Source organism: Marmota flaviventris, chromosome 9, assembly GCF_047511675.1.
Source record: "Marmota flaviventris isolate mMarFla1 chromosome 9, mMarFla1.hap1, whole genome shotgun sequence".
Classification (NCBI taxonomy): Eukaryota; Metazoa; Chordata; class Mammalia; order Rodentia; family Sciuridae; genus Marmota; species Marmota flaviventris.
In genome coordinates, this window is record NC_092506.1 from 129821432 (window position 1) to 129836514 (window position 15083).

At 40.7% G+C, this 15083-nt stretch overlaps 1 pseudogene; it reads left to right on the forward strand.

Annotated features, from left to right (window-relative positions):
• Nucleotides 1-4257: 4257 nt before the first annotated feature.
• Nucleotides 4258-15083, forward strand: part of LOC139707035 (transcription factor JunD-like) — an 87731-nt pseudogene continuing 76905 nt past the window's right edge.

The following is a 15083-nucleotide window of genomic DNA, read 5'->3' on the forward strand; positions in this document are numbered from 1 at the left end:
AGAAAAACAATTAGGCAAATATATATTAACTAATCAATTAGGCATGTGCTAATTATTTTATAGATTAACAAATATAGGTTATCTAAATATCTTAAAAATATATATATTAAGAATAAGAACATAACTTATAATTGTATTAATTTTATGTAACCACGTGGTCTTAAAATATTTGGATCCATTTTAATTTATTTTTAACTAGGAGTGCACTCTTCTATGTGACGTCACTTGATGTAACTGAAATAAAATCCTTGTTGAGTATACATATTTATTTTTTATACTTAGGAATGAGAATAAGGATTTTTTGGTCATCACAGGAACATTGCCGGCTTTGTTCCTGTGGGAGCAAATGCATCCTCATAACCTCCAAAATTAAAAGTAAAATATAAAGAAGAATGTTTGATCTCTCATCAATAGAACATTATTTAGTAACACAACTATAGAGAAAAGTTAGGTTATTTAACTCAGAACTAACTTAAATTTAGGGCTGCAACATAGAAAGCTGTGGAATTAAATTTTGTCTGAAAAAGATATCTTTCATTAGCATTTACAGGTAGGCATTCTTAAAAATACAGGCTCTGAACAGCTCCGGTAGAAATCTGAAACACAGTAGTACAGATTAGTGGCTGGAAGGCGGAACTAGAAGTCCTGTCTGAGTGACTGTGGAAGAACCAATCGGAAGCCCGCGAAAGTGTGGGAGGTGGGACCAGGAAGCCTGCTCTTCTGGCCAGGCACCCCATGGTTACCATGGTGATGCAAACAACATGGAGTCCGCTGCCCATTTTCGGGGCAAAAGTTCCCCAAGTTTTCCTAGCCAATTGCATTTTGATTGATTTTGTCTGCATTTTCCCCCGCCTGGCCAAGATCTTACTGCGGTAGCAGCTTGTTCTGTCTCTGCAACCTGCAGTTGCAGCTTGTGTACCTCCTGCACTTTTTTCTGTGGCACGTGGGTGCTCCAAATGTTTTTTAGCAGCAAATGCTAGCATTACCATCAGATCTTAAGTTAGTCTGTGTTTGGCATTTAGGTCAAGTAATTCAAGGATTAAAAGCACTGTTGGCCGCAGGGGCTAGGACCCCATAGCGAGCAGCAGCGGCTAAAGTCTCTTGTCCCCAGCGGCTGAGTTATAGCCATTCTGATTCATAGGACAATCATGTAGTAAAAAGGTCCATACATACTTTCTGAGTATTGACAAAAACAGTGGAAAATTGAAACTTATTTCTCTCCAGGTAAACATCACATTTTCTCTCCCTTTTTCTCACTCTCCTAGCACAAACTTCTAGAACATAAAGGCCAAAAAATCTCTCTCTTTTTTTTTTTTTAAGCTTTTTTTTTTTTTTAATTAATTAGGTTCTAGTAAGAAAAGGTGGGAACAGGCACCTTTTCTGGGCCAAAGGATTCATAATAATCTTTTAAACAGTCTCCTACTCTAAGCCATCTTTTACCATCGATGGTCCCTTCAAGGGGAAACCATGGACACAATTCTCCTATGTATGAAAAGAATAATTTTAAGTCCTTTTTCTTAACACGTGCCCCCCGTGTCTTGAGGGCCTCCTTGAGGCCTGACAAAAACAACTCATGTGACGAAACTGCTTGTCCCATGGTGGGTCACTCACCTTGCGTCGTCCTCACTCTCCTCCTGGATCTGTCTCTCGGTCGTGTCTGCCGAGGGGATCTCGTGCTCCCGCTTGGCCAAGTCTTCCCGGAGGACGGCGTTCCTTCTCAGTCAAAGGCTCGAGCCCCACGTTGGGCGCCAAATGTCCCGTCCGGCAGGACACATCAACGTGGGCAGCGAACCTAGATGGGGAGGAATGAAGGGACAAGAGACACGAAAGGTGACAGCAAGACAAAAGTTCTGATCAAGCTGCAAACTTTTATTGTTCACACAGGGGTATTTAAATGCTGGGGATGGGGAAGCTCTCTTATTGGTAGTTGCTGGATGTCTGCACAAGGTGAGATAACTGCAGGATGTTTCAGGAAGATAGGTTTCAGGAAGATAGGTGGCCGCAGGATGTCTCAGGTGAGATAAGTAGCTGCAGGATGCCTCCCAGGCAGGATGTATCCCAGGGGGCTGTCAGGCTAATCTTTGAAGGAGAATTTCCTTCTAGTCCCTGACACACTACCACTTGAGCCACATCCCCAGCCCTGTTTGCTTTAGTATGTACTCAGTTGCTGAAGCTGTCCTTGAATGTGAAATCTCCCTGCGTAAATCTCCTGAGTCACTGAAATTACAGAAACACATCACCATACCGGTTCTTTTCAGTTCATATAAAGGCAGAATTGGGATGTCAAACAGAAAGACAGCTGTTAAAATCATCCCATCTTAAATGGTGTCCTATTTCCTAATATTTAAACATTGGACTTGTTTTGATACATAATGAGGAAATATTATTTTAATCAGGAGTCTGTTGATTCTCATTTTATCTATACAATTTGTTACAGTTCAAAACTTGATTTAATTTGAAAATATAATTCTTCCTGTAAAATTTCTGTGCTTTCTCTTAGAACATTGGTTTCAATGCCTGTGCAAAATTATGATGAATTTACAGCTAGAGAGAAGTCTACATAATGAAATATTAATAGTATTAATTTTAATCATATTTTGTTTCATATTTCTAACTTAGTTAGCAATATGAAGAATTGAACTCATAACTCCTCTATCACTGAGTTATACTCCAAGATCGTTTTCTTCTTTGTTTTATGACAGGGCTTTTCTCAGTTGTCAAGGCTAATCTCAAACTTTTGATCCTCAAGCATCAGAATCCTGTATCACTGGTATTGAAGTGCATGACCATGTACATGGCTATTTGGTAACATTCTTAAAGTTGAGTATACAAACTCACCTAATGGTGCATTCCTGTAACTCTACTCCCAAGGATGAGGTACTTTTTTTTCTTTTTTTAAACTACTCCCAAGGATGAGGTACTTTTTTCTTTCTTTTTTTAAATTCATCCATGGTGACTAAGATGCAGATAATTGCTTTGAGAGAGCATACAACACAAGCCTTAAGTCATAGAATGAAGTATCTATTTCTAGTGAATGAAAAAAAAATATCAGATATATAATACTGAGTTGCATAATCACATTTTGTTTGTTAACAGCAGCAGAATGATGAGTCTGTAACAGATTTAGTTGCATATGTATTCTAGATGATTAAAATAATATTAGTATGGCTTCAGTACATATGCTTTCTGAAGTTGCAGCTACAAAGCAACTGACCAATGATCATTTGCATGAATGATAAGCTTGTCTGGGTACCATCTGGAGGTGGCTTTTAGTAGGTCTTGGTTGTTAAAATTTATTTCTACAGTAGTCTTATAATACTCTAGATGCTGAAAAACTTCTTAACCTTTAACATTGCTTGGCTTAAATTTATGCACTGCTCTTAGGAAGGAAACCCAAAAGCCTTTTTAATGACAGATGTACTATGGAAAATTGTCCCCACAAAGTTCAGATGCTGTGTAATATCAACTCCCTGAAATCAAAGAAAGGAAATGACTTACATTCTTGGAAAGTGAAGCCACTAGTAGCTTTCTCTGAAAAACTACACCCTGTGGCAACTTGGAGTATTTCATACAAAAACTACATTTAAATAGATGCTTATGAAACCAATAAACAAATATCACTGGGTCCTTGAGGATAAGGGAAGGAATCACACATGGAAAATACAGCAAGAAATGATTTTCCTCTACATTTAGAAGTGCTAGATCCCAGACTTGAAGTCAAAATCAACCTGAGAATTATAAGTTTGTCTTCCCTGCTGTGGGTAATGCTCAGCTCCTGAGGAAAATGCTGGCAAAACTGATTCCTTGCTAAAATAAAATAAACACAAAAACTAAAAAAGTAGAAGGGAGTCAATGACCTAATATTTCTTTAGGCACAAAGTACACAAAAATATGGTCCCAAAATTTTGCAAGCTTTCATTTCAACTTTAAAATATACTAGTTTTGATCATTTTCCATCTCTTCATCTTTTAGAAAATGCCCCTCTGTTAGACTCTGCCATCCCGGGACTGGAGGTGTTGTTTTCATTCTTTTGATCTCCCACAGGTGGCCCCAGGTGGCCCTACCTGACAGTGCCTGGCAACCAGCCCAGAGAGTAAACTGGGGGACTTCTTTGCTGTCGTCTGGCTAAGGTCTGCCAACTCCTTCCAAGACCCACATTCTGCAAGCCATGCCCCAACTCAAATGTCCCCTGAGATCCCTTTTGGACCAGGAGCTCCATACTGGTGTCGGTTTCCCCAATGAGGCACTTTCAGGGTCATGGAGCAGATGCTGAACTCTGGTCCTTTCCAAAATCTGGGCAGCCTGGTCTCCAGGGCACACAGCTGGCGGCACCCACAGCCTCAGGAAAGCGGGCTCCAACGCTGGTCCCTTCACAGTGATGGAGAGCGACAAGTAAGAGCCCTAGAACAGAGTGCCAGAGACACCACCAAGCCTTGGAACCTGCAGAGCCCAGCGATCCAGGGACGAGGCCTGGTGCATGGAGCCCAGAGCACAGCCTGCAGTCAATACAGGCCTCCTGCCATCTCCACAGAGGGGACTGGGAGCTCTAGCTTCCCCTGCTGCCAGGCTCTGCTGCCCTCGGGCCTGTCCCCCGTCCCAGAATGGGCGAACTCCGACTCTGGAGGCAACTTGCTCGCCTGGTGCCCACCCTAGACCCAAGTGAACTAAAAGAAGAAGAAAGACCAAGAGGGGGACACTGCCTTCGCAGGACTGGGGACCTCGAGAAACCCTCTATAAACCCGTCCAGTTCGACTGACAGGGGACCCAGCCGCCGCCGCCGCCTGGGGCACGGTTCACAGAGAGGCGCTGGGTTCCTTTTCTTCCCTCTAGAAATTCCTGAGCACCAGGAGTCAGACCCTCCTCAGCTGTGGACTTCCTCCTGCTGGCTCCCCATGCCTGCGTCTTCCTTGAGTCTCTCTTAATGATTATGTGACTTTTTGCACCACTTGGGGAGCAAGACAGAACACTTAGCCTCTTTTTTAAAAATAATTTTTAGTTGTGGATGAACACAATACATTTACTTATTTATCTAATATGATGCTGAGGATCGAAACCAGGACCTCACACATGCTAGGGAAGTGCTCTACCACTGAGCCAGGATCCCAGCCCCACTTAGCTTGTTTTGAAACAGATCAACTCTGTTTGCATAAAAACAAGCAGGCTGGGGTGAGCAGTCATGATGCTGTTATTTATTGATTTATTCACCTTGAAAAGCACAGAGTGTTCAGCAACTATTAAGAATGAACAACTGGATAGTGGCTTTGCAGGTTTTTTAGGAAGGCAGATGAGTGCCCAACGCCTGGGATCCATGTGACTTACCTGGAAACTGGGAAAGCACCAAGGTTGATCTTTCTTTGTGCAAGGCTGCCAATCATGAGGCCACTGCAGATATTTGTGACCAGTCAACTACTGAGCTGAGTGCCCAGGTAGGTTTGACACATTTCTGAGCTGACTCAATTCTTCTGAAATGATTCCTGTTTTCTGCCTCCAGCCAGAAAGTCATCTCAAAATATTGATTAATTTCATAAGGAGGAAAATAAGGTTTTAATGCTGCCATTCAGGTCCAAGTCTTCTCCAGGGCACCTGATAGGCTTGCTATGAGCCTCCATCAAAGTGGTCAGGAATTCACTGACAAATTTCAAAGGGGCTGAAATGTCATTACTGTTTGTATAATTTTGGATTGATTAACAATAGCATAAATGACACAAACATGACAAAAGTTGGAAGGTATGAAGCAAACCTCTCATTGGCAATCTTTTCTTTATTCAGTATTCAACAGTAGAGTCAAGCAGTGGTTTACCTAGCATGGCTTATTTGGGGGACAGAAAATGGCTTAAGTAAGGATCTGGGTTACATAAGCTTCTTTCACCAAATCAATTTTCTTTCAGAAGCTTACAACATTCTTATCATGGACACTCATGCCATCCACATCTCCAAATACAATATGTCAAATCTTTCTTTTCTGAAATCTAGATTCTATTTTTTAATGTTTCATAGTCCTGCCAGTAATTATATTTCCCACCTTGGTCTCCTTTTTCCTCTATTTGCTTTCTATTTAAAAATGAAATAAAATAAACAAAGAAAAATTTAAAAAATTATTCTGCATGTCTATATATCTCACATTTCTTTTTGTTTTGAAAACATAGCACTTGGTGGTACTTTACATTCTCTCTAGATCAGCCTGTTCTCTAATGAATAAACCTTGATTAAACTTCCAACATATTCAATGACAACCTATATTTTGTATGTAAAGGGGTGTTGAGATAAATTCTAGCTGTTGTTTCTTTGTTGAGAGCCACAGCCAGTCAGAATGATGCCTGGCACTTGCCAGAGGGAATGTTTGAAAGGTGACAGGGAATGTTTGAAAGGTTATGCCAGGGAACCATTAAGATGATGATTTGAGTTAAGCTATATCGAATTGCTATGATGCTGGATTGATTGCATTGTAAATTTGACCTTTACTGTCGGGCAATGGGGTGGCTCTTGCTGCCTTGGGCGCTCGCTACTTTGAAGTTCTTGCTCTACTTTGGAGTTCTCCTGGGGATTCCCGGAGAGTGCCCATTGATTGGGGAAGTGCCGGAGGAGGGATTTCCAGTGTGGGGGGTTGCTGGAAGGGCCATGTGAGTGGTGTTGGCCAAAAAGCACGTGTGCAGTGCTGGTGAGAGTTGAAATAAAGTGTTGCTGTTTGAACCTACAAGGCTTTGTGCCCAGACAGACTGTGGCATTTCTTCTTGATGTAAACTGTGAAGTGTATGAAAAATAAGTCCAAGCACATTACTCTAAATCTTTTGTCATTTAAAATGATAGACCTCAGCCAGAGCAAAGGAACATATATAAAAATACTTGCACCAGCCTGGTTTCAGACCCCCCCACACACTAATGGAGCAGCTGACCCCAAAACAATAGGCCCAGGAAATACCCTATTCACATTCTGGTTGTATGTTAATTACTCAGCTAGGATCAGTGCAGGGAAGTAGGCAAATATCAAAGGTGCCAGTTTAGCTCAAGACATTATCAGCATATTTTCTCAACTACTATTGCTGGGAGTATTGTATTGTGGGTGTAATAATGTAGAATAAAGTAAATCACCAATTCCCTGAGTGAGACCTTCCAGAGCCCTGGCCCAACTCTGCTGACCACAGTAATACCTCCACAACTACTAATTGCTCCTAAAAAATTTTGTTTGTGCACTGTTTCAACTTTAACAAATTTTGTTCGAGTTCTGAAGTTTAAAGTTTTAGATGCAAAGGTGACTGGGCATGTGCAAATATCTGTAAACTGCAAACAAATAAATTTGCATTCTTTTTTCTAGGATTTTTATGGACTATGGTTTCCAACAGTCATTCACAAAAGAGGTTAGAAAAAAAATCCCTGTTTATTCCCAAGGAATCTTTACACAACACTTTTACACTGGCTACTTCACATAAACTTGCCTCAGGGATTTAATTCATAAATCAAATGAATTTCCTGCAGCCTGTACAGTGCTGTTGTAATGGCTATTATAATAATGTAAAATTGTCATGAGTGGTGAAACATGCCTGGAATCCTAGAAGTTCAGGAAAATGAGACAGGAGAATTGCTGGGAGCCATTAGCCAAGTAGGTATGACAATTTCCTTGCCAGCGTACCCCATGTTGCTGACATGTTGCAGCGACATTGAATGTAGGTGACCTTGCTCAAGGACCAAGGCAGATTAGGGTGTTTCCGGTTTAAGATAATCCTGTTTAGGGCGTTCCCAGTTTAGGTTCCAGGTTTAAGGTTTAAGATTATTCCTCCTGGGAATAGGGCGTATCCTGCTGCCTGAGTTCCCCTTGAGTTCTCACGGGATTCAGACAATACATTTTGGAGATAGAAGCCCAGTGGAGGTGGATTTGGGCAGAGAACGTGGATTTCCCCAGAACGTGATTGTAGACGGCTGGTGTGAGTTCGGGAATAAAGAGTTGCTGTTTGAATCTACAAGCTGTGTGGTGGCTCGTGATTGTGTGCCCAGCCAGACTGTGGCAGAGAATTGGTAGTTTGAAGACAGCCTCATTCACTTAACAAGGCTCCAAGAAACTTAGTGAGAGCCTGTCTCAAAATATAACATAAAAAAGACAGTGGATGTGTATCAGTGGAAAGCACTCCCGGGTTCAATACTCAGCACCAAACCAAAAATTTAAAAAATAATAATAAATATAAGGATTCAGGGTACAAAAACATGTAAAAAATGTTGGCAACAGCATACATTTAATAAATATATTTTTGATAAAAGTGTTAAGGATCTTTAAAAGCCCAAAATAAAAATGCTACATAATACACTAGTAATAATTTGGGGTACTACTACAAGGTTGTACATGCCTGTACTCTCTGTGGCTTAGAAGGGTGAGACAGGAGGATCTCAAGTTAGAGACCAGACTCAAAAACTTGGCAAAGTCCTAAGCATATCAGTAAACCCTGTCTCAATAATAAATAAATAAATAAAAGTGGTGGAGACTGGGTATGTAGCACATTGGTAAAATGCCCATGGGTTAATCCCTGGGTTCAATCCTCAGTACCACAAATAAGCAAATAAATAAAATAAAAGAGAGAAAGAGATAGATTGAACTTGCATGTAATTTAAATTCAAAATAAATTTTAAAAATATGGGTATATATGTAATGCAATTGAAATCCTTTTGCTGAAGTTATTGCTGCACTTCTATTTTTATTGTATCTTCATTCACAGTATCTAATAAAAGGAAACAAATTAAGTGCCTTTTAGATAAAAGGTATTATCAGAAAATGCCTTCCAGCTGCAGATTATTCAACTAATGCCTTTAGAAACTACACACTTAAAATTAAAACTGGTCCCTAGAAGGCAAGACTCAGATACTGGTGTTTTTTAAGTACTCCAAGATATTTGGTATCTGTGGGCACCTTTTTTCAGACTGTTCTAAAACTCAGAACGAGGTACATATGGGAGGTCAGGATGAAACCACAATATACAGTAAATTCTTCAATGGGTAATCTTAACTCAGACACTCTAATAGAAGAAACAGTTTTGGAGATAAAACTAGATTCTCTGTTTCACTGATTTCTGGGTTATGGATTCAATCCAAACATATATTAGAAAAGACTTAAGGCTACTGGTTAAAATCTATTTATAATAGGTATTGAAAATATACCAAAGGCTGGGTGTGTTGGTGCAGGCCTGTAATCCCAGTTGCTGGAGAGGCTGAGGCAAAACGATCAAAATTCAAAACAGCCTTAGCAAAAGTGAGGTGCTAAATGTTTCAGTGAAACCTCATCTCTAAATGAAGTAAAAAATAACCCTGAGACTGAGTCTCAGTAGTCCAGTGTTCCTAAATTCAATCTCTAGTATTCACCATAAAAAAAAAATATATATATATATATACACCAGGGGGCTGGGGCTGGAGCTCAGTGGTAGTGATAGACCCAACCTGATCTTTTCTTAAAATTGGGCATCTCGCCACAAAACCATGAAAAGATCATTTCAGCTTTACTATAAATTACTGCAAATTCTGAACCTGCTTGAAATGCCTGCCCGTGCCTTGAACTCACCCATGCCTGGCTCTCTGACCAGATAGCAGCCCTCTCTGAAACTTAGTGACACCTCATAAATATTGGCCTTCCCTGGCCAGACAATGACCTTCTCTGAGGCTTTAATGGTCCTCATAAATTCTGATGTTGGGGCCAGCAAAAAAATGTAAACTACCATTAGTGTGATGCTTGTCAGAGTTCTGTTATCTGTAACCCCCCCTTTGTGTAACTTTCTGGGCAATAAAGCTGGGCTTCAGGAAAGCTGGAGTGCTGTCTTGTTCCCGCCGTTTTGGGAGGGAGAGGCAGCCCAGCCGGTCGAAATAATAAGCTTGCTTTAATTTGATTTTAATTGGAGTCGGTGGTCTTTTCTTGTGTCCTGGTCTAACAGTAGCTAACTTGTCTGGCACTTGGCTTAATTCTCAGCACTACATATAAGTAAATAAAATAAAGGTCTATCAACAAGTAAAAATAGTTTTTTTCATAGTGTACCTATTTGTTGACAGCCTGTGACCTAATTTGCTGTGCACTTTAGTTTTTGAGATGGAAGTTGGCCATGCATGGTGGTGCATGCCTGTAATCTCAGCTGCTTCAGAGGCTGAGATAGGAGGATCCTGAATTTGAAGTCAGTCTCAGCAATGGTGAGAAGCTAAGCAACTCAGTGAAACCCTTTCTCTAAGTAAAAATAAAAAAAAAAATAATAAATAAGGGTAGGGATGTGGCTCAGTGGTAGAGCGCCCATGACTTCAATCCCTGATTTTGCCTCCCAAAACATGGGACTGGGGATATAGCTCAGCTGGTAGAGTGCTTGCCTTCTAAGCATGAGGCCCTGGGTTTAATTTCCAGTACAACAAAAAACAAAAAAAAGGAAAGAAAGAGAGAGATTGATCTTTCATGTCGTTTGAATTAAAGTTAGTCCCACTTTTATTTTCCTGCCACACCAGAGAAAGGTGCTTACTGAAATGTTTGGAATGTTTCTATGGGTCAGGGCCATTTTAATTAAAAGGTCTTACATATGAAAACAAAATGAATTGAGGACCTTTATTGGGACGCATAAACTACACTACCTCATTTAGAAGAGATTCTTTTTAATGTCACCTAATTTTATTCTGCTTTATTCATATTTAAAAAGCTTGGATTGTTGGTAAAGATGGTGCCTGGAGGGGCTGGGAGTGTGGCTCAAGTGGTAGAGCACTCACCTGGCATGCATGCGGCCCAGGTTCCACCCTCAGCACCACCTACAAACAAGATGTTGTGTCCGCTGAAAACTAAAAATAAATAAATAAATAAATAAAAATAAAAGAATTCTTTCTCTCTCTCTCTCTCTCTCTCTCTCTCTCTCTCTCTCTCTCTCTCTCTCTCTCTCTTTCTCTCTCTTAAAAAAAAGATGGTGCCTGGAGCATTTCTCTTCCAGGAGCTCAGGTCCATGACACTGAATAGTGTGAACTTTTAATGGCACAATGGCACACCTCCATATCTCCAAAGTGGCGTGAACTCTCAGCCAATAAAGAAGTAAGAGCCCACTCCCCCCTGCTCCTCCTCATCCCAGTTGAGCTCATAAATATCAGCACCCTCTCCCTCTCCCTCTCCCCATCCCCCACCCCACTTTCCCCCCTTCCCTCTCTCTTCTTCCCCCTTCCCCCTTCTCTTCTGTGACAGGCCTCTCCAGTCCTGCTTGTTGAGTTTATGGAGCTTTTCTGCCATTCCTATGTAAGGGTAAAAGAAATTGAAGTTAAAGCATAAAAGTTAAAGGGTAAAAGACCGGGTGTTGTAAAGTTTCTAAGCTGCAAGGTCTGAGTTAAAATGTAAAGGATTAGGTATTGTTAGTTTTGTATGCTACCTGCAAAACCTGAAATTTCTGTAGCTGTTGAGACAATGCTTGGAACTGCCCAGTAAATATTTCCCCTGACTATTGGTTGTTTAATAAGGGCTCTGTGTGGTCGCACGTAGGCATTGCAGGGCCTGGACCAATCAGTTTAAATGTAACCCCCTCCTTAGGAAAGACCTATCACTCCAGCCTGACCTGTTCCCGCCAATGAATGAACCAATCATGTTTAGGAGTTGTTATTTAATTTTCCCGCGCCTCATGATGATTTGTTCTGATGTATACAAGGCCCTCCGCCCTCCCCAAAAAGTGTACTTAAGCAGTGCTCAGCCCCTGCTCGGGGCTCTGGGCTGCTTTCCCTTCTTGAGTGGGCACGGAACCCCAGCATGCTGGTTCAATAAATCCCCCCTTCTGCCAATTGCATGAGTGGTCACTTGGTGGTCTCTTTCTCCGACATTTCACGGGACCCTTACACCTACACAGATGATAAATCAAATCTTTTGAAAATGCTCTCTAGTTCTTGAAGAAAAATGAAATGAAATATGGGAAAATAGTCATTGATAATGTTGAAAGTGGAGTTTTGAGATGAAACAAAATTTCTCACTTTGCCAATTGCATCTAGGTGCTTGTCTCACAACTTTGAAGAATAAAATCTATTTATTTAAGCAAGTCGAAATAGAACTCCCACCATGTGGGTTGGGGAATGATACCAGATAAACTCATTTTTGTGTGCCATCTTAAAAGTTTACAGATGTTTTTCAGCAGACATGGAAAAAAATATTTAAAATAGGTTTTAGAAAAGGCATCCTGACCACCATATGGGTTCATTTTCATCTTTTCCATGACTCATCTTTCCTCTTGCAACTTCACCATGGGACAAAGGACTTTGTTGAAGGTATTCCCAAAAGTAGGCATTAAGGTTTTTTTACATTTGAAATAGGCCTTAATGGTGCTCATTAACATATCTCCCAGTTTGCCTCCAGCTGTGTTAGAATGAGGTTCATTATCCTGATTACACTGTAATTTTACTATCCCTTCTATTTTATACTAATTCACTATGAAAAAAGAACCCTAGATTTGAATATGTGAACAGAGAGCTAGAAAACTAGAGGTTTATTCTCAGACCTAGGAAGAGTTAAGCTTAAGTTCTGGAATTTATATTGTTGTTTTGAATTTGTGATACTGCTTCCCCTACATTAAAAAAGCTCTTGAGTCATGAGGAGCATTGAGTTAAAATCCAGCATCAGCAACTTAATGAGGCCCTAAGAAACTCAAAGGGACCCTGTCTCCATATAAAAATATTTTAAAAGGGCTGGGGATGTGATTCAGTGGCTGAACACCCCTGGGTTGAATTATTCCTGGTACCAAAAACAAAACAAAACACACACACACACACACACACACACACACACACACATTAAAAAAAAAAAAAAAAAAAAAAAAAAAAAAAAAACCTCCATAACAAGCTCTAAAAGTACAATCTCTCTTGTGCATGGAAACAACAAATGAAGTTTGGGTTCTCTTCAGATAATTATTCCAGTCTTCACCACACAATGTGGGAACATGCTGGACTCATGGCACATGGATGCCCACAAAGGGCTTTAGAGACAAGCTGAAAACACCATACAATTATGGAACAAAATGTCCAGGTTTTTAACTGCGGATCTAAGCTTCACTAGACTAGTAAGGGGGGGGGGGGGGGCGTGGAGGTTGATCTGCCACAGAGACCCACTGAGGAGTCCTGTGAAGATGGCCTCAGGCCTGAGCCTACACAACTCTATTTTAAAAATTCTAGTTTCAAACCTGCAGTCTCACCAGGCACACACACACAGAGCACTCCAGTATGGCCTCAAACAAGTTATTTCCCCTCAACCTGATAAATAGTGTGAAGCCCCTGGCAGGCTCTCCTAGCCTGATAAGAGAGAAAGGCATAAATATCAGGGTGGAGACCACCAGACAAGATGTTTCTGACCCCAGGGTAAATGATAATGATAAACCTGGTGTTAGCTGAAGAAGATTGCAAGGGGGGTCAAAAAGCCCAAAATTTTATGTAAATAATAGAGCTAATGAACAGGGATTCAGCCAGCCAAAACAAGGATGCACTTTAGCTGGAAACCCTGATGAGGACCTGACATCCCATTAGTTGTCTTCATTTTCTGATCCTCTGCATAATACTCACCACTCTCCAACTCTATGCCCTTGTCTGGACCCTGGTGAGAGTTGCAACTTCTCCCTATCATCCTCTCCTCAACCAGTCATCTGCTCCACACCAGGAAAGACTTGCCTTGGTTTTTGTCCTGATCACCCTGGTCTGAGTGACTGTGCATATGCTGGACATAAAGCCTAAGGCTTGAGACTTTTGAACTTAGCATGCAGAGGGAATGTCAGTAATTAGCCTGTCATTATTATGTGTGCTTTGCAGTGCTTAGAATTAATTTAAAATTGTTAGCTCTGAATGGATTATATCTATTGCAGTACCTAGCATTAAGAATTGTTGTTTTCTTGATTAAGAACCTATAGAGTGAAATTATGTTGAGTAATTGAATGAATAAAGCATTGAAATTATTTTTTAAGTCCATCAGTTCTGCTTAACAGGTAAAATGGGGTAAACTTGGATACCTGGGCTGGCCATGCCAGTTGTTCACTGGAGCCATTGGCTGCTGTTGTTTCATTTTATGCATCATCCGTTGACTGGACTTGAAGGCCTTTATCCTTCTTCTTCTCCCCAGACTCAATCATCACAATGGAAAAGGTTGATGGGTATTTTCAAAATACAGAGATCTTACTCTACTGGATATACTTTGGATTCCTATACTTCTTGATTATCTTGCAATTTCTCATTCTGGTAGTCTCTCCTACACTTGCATCAGTTTTTGCTCTCAGATCTATAGAAACCATTCATCCCATGACCACAGCAGCTGCACATGACTCATTTGACTACTTCTCCAAATCATCTATGCCATTGCTGCCACTTTTTTCTTTGGCCAGGGGCTGGAGCCTGGGCTTCTGCAATTCATTGATAGTTCAACTTCCAAGGTTCATGTTTGCACACAGTGCAGTCAGAATCCTTATTTCTGTTTACAAGGAACTAATCCCATTATGTCACAGCTTTCCACAGGAGTTCACTGTAATTGGACTGAGGCAACAAAGTGTTGTATGCTTCTTCGTGTCCATAGGTGCCACTACTCCCCTAAAAATCTCCATTAATCTATCAGGACTGAGATATCTCTCACCTGCAAATATCCTAAAGACTATGCGAGTTGCTGTGTGGGTGTTGAGACCCAGGATGTAAAATTTTGGTCTCTAGCAATTGAGAGATATGAGGAAGAGTTGGCAGTGTAGTCATGCTTATGCAGAGGTAACAATAGCTCCCAGGTAGCCCAGAGCATTCAGCCCTCAGAATCCTGCATCATTCCATAGGTCTTTTCATATATAGGCCAGAAAATGAAGGTGTGTGATCAATATTTTACATAGTGAACACATGCTCAGAAGAAAATGTTTATGACAATGAATGTATACACTTAATCAAGGTATTCATTACTTAAATAAATGATAATAATATTATTAATAATAATCATCATAATAATAACAGTAACCTGTTGGAAGCATCAACAACAGAGTAGCTCTAGCCATGTTTGGCCTTTCCAATGATCCACCCTTATAGGTTTCATCATCAAAAAATCTACACACCTGAAGTCTTCTGCAAAGATCTATTAGCAAGGAGGTAAGAGCTCTGCATCCACA